Consider the following 6,130-nt stretch of genomic DNA (forward strand, 5'->3'; position numbering starts at 1 on the left):
GAGATCCACCTTTCCCAACACTCAGGAATCCCATAAAAACTAAACCGAAAGCTTTAATACAGATGCAGAAGACCTGGTACAGACCCATGCAGGCCTGTCCATGCTGCCTCAGTCTCTGTGAGTTCATATGAGCTTTGATCCTGTTCATTTAGAGAGCCTAGTTTTCTTGGTGTCCTCCATTCCCTCTGGTTCTTACATTCTTTCTGCCTCCTCTTCTGAGGGGATCCCTGAGCCCTGAGGGGAGGGATTTGAGGGAGACACCCCATCCATCTAGGGCTGAGTGTTCCAGGGTCTCTCACTCTCTGCACAATGTCTGGCTGTGGGTCTCTGTATATGTTCCTATCTGCTGCAGGGGGAAGCTCCTGTAATGATGGCTGAGCAAGGCACTGATTCATGAGTACAGCAGAATAGCATTAGCAGTCATTTTATTGCTACTTTTATTTATTCATTTTTTAAGAACAGTAGTATTTGGTTTTACCCTAGGTCCCTGGGCTACGTAGCCTCAGGTTCTTGGCCACCCAAGTGGTGTTGGGTTTGGGTTCCATCTTGTGTTTAAACCAAATCGGATATTGGTTGGTTCCTCTCACACTTTGTGCCGCTGTTGCATTAGCAGATCTTGGAGGCTAACAGCACTATAGATAAAGGGTTGTGGATGGGTTCGTGTTTACGTTTCTCCTCTGGTAGCAAAGTACCTTTCTGTATCAAAGAACCTAGGTGCAGAGGTGAGGGCAGACAAAGGCACCAGCTTGACTTCTCCATGTTTAGTGACTCTCGTGGGTGTTGTCTTCAGCGATTAGGCCTTGCTGTAGTTTGTAGAGAGCAACCTGTAGTCTTGACAACAGCCCGGGTTGCTCGGGGATTCCCATGGGAGCACTCTGGCCAACAATTCAATTAAGTGTAACCCAGTCCCACTACTGGAAGCTTCATTTGGTGACCAGAGATGGCCAGCTGGGACTCTGTCTTCCCCATTATTTGGCAATTTCATTTAGATCGCCTTTATATGTGTATATATCTTAGGAAACTTCTGCTGTATTATGTTTCCACATTAGCCTTCAAATGCCCTTCATTTTAGCTCTCTCTCCCCATATTCCCTCCCTCGTCACCTCCTCCCCCTCCCCACTTGATCCTCCCATTCCATCCTCCCCATCCATGTACCACTATCTATTTTATTCTCCCTTCCTAACAAGATCTACCTGTACCCCTAGTCCCTTACTCTATACTCAACCTCTTTGGTTCTATAGATTGTAGCTTGGTTATCATTGACTTAACAGGTAACATCCACATATAAGTGAATACACACTGTATTTGTTTTTCTGTGTCCGGCATACCTCACTCAGGATGATTTTTTTCTGGTTTCATCCATTTGCCTACAAATTTCATGATGTCATTTTCAATGGCTGAGTGGTATAGCTAGATCTTGAGGTGGATCAATTCCCATCTTTCTGAGAAATGGCTGATTTCCACAAGGCCTGTACAAGTTTGCACTCCCACCAGCTCAGGTGATCTGTGAGAGACTGAAGCAAATACAAATCCCTCTCATTTGCAGTGGAATTCCAGACAATTTTATAACTTCTGTGTGTGCTGTGAGCAACAGGAAAAAACAAGGGTGGATGGGTAAAAATGTGCTCGGTGGCTTAAAAAGGACATAGGTGTTTGGCTGGAACAGCTTGCCCTAGGTGAGAAAGCCCCATTCCCGCCTCCGCAAACCCCGCCCTCTCAGAGAAACCGCCAAAAGAGTTCCACCCAGTTTGTGGAGAAAGCATCACTGTCCTGTGCCTACAACTCACCCCACTCCTCCTTCTCCAAACCCGCTCTGCTCTCTCGGAGAAACCACCAAAAGCCCAGTTCAGGGGTGGCGGGCCCAAGACCCCGCCCAAAAGCTTAGGGTAGCAGGAACCCACCTTGGGGCATGTCATGACCTGGCACCCCAACAGGGTATTTAAACTACATCCTTTAGTATGGCCATTAGGAGCATTAGGAGCATTCTCTCTTGCTGCCTTTCTGGGTGCACCCGGGAGTGCTCTGCTCAGATTAAACCTGGTCCTTTACTTTTTTTTTTACTGCATTTGAGGAGAAATCTGCTACTGGGGACAAAAACAAACAAACAAACAACAACAACAACAAAACAAAAAACCAAAAAACCAAAAAACCAAAAACAAAACAAAACAAAAAAAAACAACCTATCGCCGGGCGGTGGTGGCACATGCCTTTAATCCCAGCACTCGGGAGGCAGAGGCAGGCGGATTTCTGTGAGTTCGAGGCCAGCCTGGGCTACCAAGTGAGTCCCAGGAAAGGCGCAAAGCTACACAGAGAAACCCTGTCTCAAAAAACCAAAAAAAAACAAACAAACAAACAAAAAAAAAACCCTATCATAGGTATCTAGGGAGTGACCTAAACAATGAGTGGAAAGACTGCTATAGCGGGAACTATAAAGAATTAAAGAAGGTGCTAAGACACTCACACATCCTTAGAGTTAATATTGATAAAGGGCCATCTAATGATTCAGTGTGTTCTCTAGAATTCTAATCAAATTCTTCACAGGGAATAATCCTGAAATTCACATGGTGGCTCATAAAACCCTGACGAACACGAATAATCCTCAACTATAAAAGCAAAGCTTCGGTCCTCACAGTGCTTGATTCCATTTGAACTAAGAAACCATAGCTACTGCCCGGAACGAGGAAATTCGATGCAGGGCCCATAAACGAAGCTGCGCTGTGATGGCCATGAGGTCTCAACACATGTACCAAAAGCAAACAAGGCAAGTTTGTAAGATAAATGATGCTGGGGAAAACAGGTGGCGACTTGTACAGACTGAAGCCAAATCCCTCTCAATTACCCCGTAAAAAGTCAATTTGTAATGGATTAGGGGGTTTTCATGGAAGACTGCAAGTTTGAAACAGCTAAGGGGGAAGCACTTTAGTATGTCAGCACAGGCGAGGGTTTTCTCGGAGGAGGCCAATAGTTCAGGACACAATAGTGAGAACTGATGAGATTACATGAACTTAAGAAGCTTTGACCCAGCAAGGGAAAGTATCAATGAGCAACAAATTATAAAATGGGTAACACATCTCCTACTGCATACCAGGAAAGGCCGTAATATCCTGAGTATATAACGAGTTAAAAATTAAACACCGGCCACCAAATTACTCAACTGTTTAGCTAATGAAAAGGTCTCAAAAGAACAAACACTAATGGTGGGTGGACAGTTGAAAAAGTGTAGATCATCCTTAGCTGTCAAGGAAATGCAAATTAAGTCTTTTCAAATTCTCTCCCAGCCCAGTCAGAGTAGCTAGGAGAACAGAACAGGGGCTAGAATGGTTATATCTGCCTGAGGATGAGGAGGACAGATAAACGCTGTCTTCTGAATAAGACATGGTCAAATCTTGAACACACAGCAGCTATGGCAGCCAGGACAAACACATGAAACTGGGAGGGGGCTATGGGGGGAGAAGAGGGTGATACGAAGTGATTGTGGGTAAATGGAGAGCAGAGGAAGCCGAGAGCGAATATGCGCTGTTGACATGAGCACAGCCATCTCAAGGACTCTAAAGCCTCAGACTCATGGGAATGTCAAAGCCTTCCCTGGCTAGGCCCACTGAAAATGGCGGAGCCTTCCCTCCTGGTCTGAGTATGAAGGCTGACTTACAGAAATATGAGTTAGGGGTTACTTACATACTCAGAAATGACTCAAAGACAAGCCTACCCCAGCATGGGTAATGGTTCAGAAGCGCACGAGTACACTGTACAGCCTGCAGGCAGCTCACCAGGTTCAAGAATGTTCTTCCCAGGTAGTTCAGTTGTCCTGAGCCTCTTCCAGGCAGTTTGGCTGGTCTCTGTTTCTTTCAAGAAGTTCAGCGGGTCCCTGATTCCGTCAGCTAGTTAAGCTAGTCTGTGCCCATTCTAGGTAGTGGCTCCATTTGTCTGAGTGCATCTCAGTAACTCTTACAGTTTGTATATGCTTAAGGAGGGAGGAACTTAGTGAACCTGCTAAGTTTCAAGGACTTCCTGAAGCTGTTGCATTGTTCACTTCCTGTGCTTAATGAGCATCCCTGAAGGATGGAATGTTTCATCCCCTCTTAAAACACCCTGCTGTTTCAGCTCCCCTTTAACATCCTGAGTCTTAAACTCTCCTCCAAGACGGAAGGTTTTAATTTTAAAAAAGACTGCTACATGAATCAACCAACCTAGTTAAAATTTCAGCCTCGCTCTCAGAAGAGAATTCATGTGTGGTGCTCTAATTATGGCCCAAACCTACGACCTAGAAGATCATAGGCCTCAGCAGGAGATTTCCTGTTGTTAGTTTTTTTAGTCACCATGTTGTCAAACTCCTTCTTAATATTTATGTTTATATCCACAGTTTCTGCTTGTCTCGACTGATTTTTGTCATGGGTAATGGTTAATGGACAGACTCACAACTGTTCAACATGTCAAGAATAAATGACTTTGAGTGGCAAACGGTAGATAAAGAATCTCTATCAACCCATCCCTGCCCCTGGATCAGAGAACATCTCGAAGAGTAGGGAGCAGAAAGAAGAGCTGGAGGAAGGGAAGGGTGCTGTGGAATGGAGTAGAATGCAACACAATGAAGGCGGAGTCTAATAAAACAGTAGACTAGTCTATACAGGTAACAACTGCCCACAGTTTCTCTCTAATCTGAAATGAGACAAGGATTTCCTGTTCTACTCTTACTCAACATAGTATTCAAAGACTTACTTAGAACAAAAAGATAAGAAACTATCTGAAAGAGACAAAATTTGTAAAGGAAGAAATATTTGCAGATGCCATGATTTTTTACTTAATAGACCCCATTGTCTCTACCAGAAAAGTTTGTATGTGATACATTATTCAGTACATTTGCACAATACAAAATCAACCTACAAAATCCAGATATATACATATATGTATATATATATATATTTACATATACATATATACATATATATGTGTGTCATTCCTAAAGCTTCTAATAAAAACAACAAAATACTTAGGATCAAAACTCTACAAAGCCGGGCGGTGGTGGCACACGCCTTTAATCCCAGCACTCGGGAGGCAGAGCCAGGCGGATCTCTGTGAGTTCGAGGCCAGCCTGGGCTACGAAGTGAGTTCCAGGAAAGGTGCAAAGCTAAACAGAGAAACCCTGTCTCGAAAAACAAACAAACAAACAAACAAAAAAAAAACCTCTACAAAGCTGGGAGGTGGTGGCACACACCTTTAATCCCAGCACTCAGGAGGCAGAGGCAGGTGGATCTCTGAGTTTGAGGTCAGCCTGGGCTACAGAGTGAGTTCCAGGACAGCCAGGGCTACACAGAGAAACAGCAACAACAAAACAAAACAAAACAAAACAAAAACCAATAAACTCTCTACAAAAAAAAAATTAATAGACTGAAAAAAGAGATTGAAAGAGACACTAGATAAGGACTCTAAATGCCCTTGGGCTGGCGGGATTAATGCTACAAACACTGGCTGTACTACCAAAGGGATCTACAGTCTTACTGAAGTCTTCAGAATTCTGATGATGTGCTCCACAGAACGAGGAAAAACAACCCAAAAATTCATATAGAAACCAAACGAAAACAAAACAAGAAAAACTGTTAATGGCTCATGAAATCTTACCAGAGAGAAAGGACATCACTGGAGTTGGCTCACTCCGTGACGTAAAAACATACTGCGTGCCACCTACATGGGAAAGAGGTAACAGTGTGGAGGAGGTTTAAATGTGGAGAGGGGCGGGCTAGGGCAGAGGAGGGGGTTTAGAAGGAATAACTACCTGTAATGATTTTTGAAAAAGCCCCATGGAAAGCTAATCAGCAGCTGTGCTCAGCCCAGACACCAGAAGTTGCTAAATAAAAAGCCCAGTGCCAAGCTGGAATACCTCTGCTCCAGTTGTCGGTCAGAGGTGGCCCAGAGACTGCCCTTCCCCACAAACAGTGCGTGTTATTGCCGTTATCCTTTGTTGCTTACGAGACCTTGATAGTAAGATCCTACTCCTGAAGATACCACAGAAAATGGTCACAGGACATGGAGAAATTAAGTGCGTAGTAGCAAATATGCTTCTTTCTTACTCGGTAGCTCTAAAATACTGCAAAGTGCTATCCACTTATTGTGGAAAAGAGTTATTAATAGTCTT

The 6,130-nt window shown here is 44.0% G+C and overlaps 1 long non-coding RNA gene across 1 annotated transcript; it reads right to left on the reverse strand.

The window, feature by feature from the left end:
- Positions 1–466: 466 nt before the first annotated feature.
- Positions 467–5,681, reverse strand: LOC131900742 (uncharacterized). The gene is made up of 3 exons (XR_009376274.1): positions 5,617–5,681; positions 1,329–1,514; positions 467–710 (listed from the first exon to the last, which is right to left on the reverse strand). It is a non-coding gene; the product is annotated as an uncharacterized LOC131900742 (long non-coding RNA).
- Between the last annotated feature and the right edge of the window lie 449 nt (positions 5,682–6,130).

This window comes from Peromyscus eremicus, unplaced genomic scaffold (assembly GCF_949786415.1).
Source record: "Peromyscus eremicus unplaced genomic scaffold, PerEre_H2_v1 PerEre#2#chr22_unloc_1, whole genome shotgun sequence".
NCBI classification, from domain to species: domain Eukaryota; kingdom Metazoa; phylum Chordata; class Mammalia; order Rodentia; family Cricetidae; genus Peromyscus; species Peromyscus eremicus.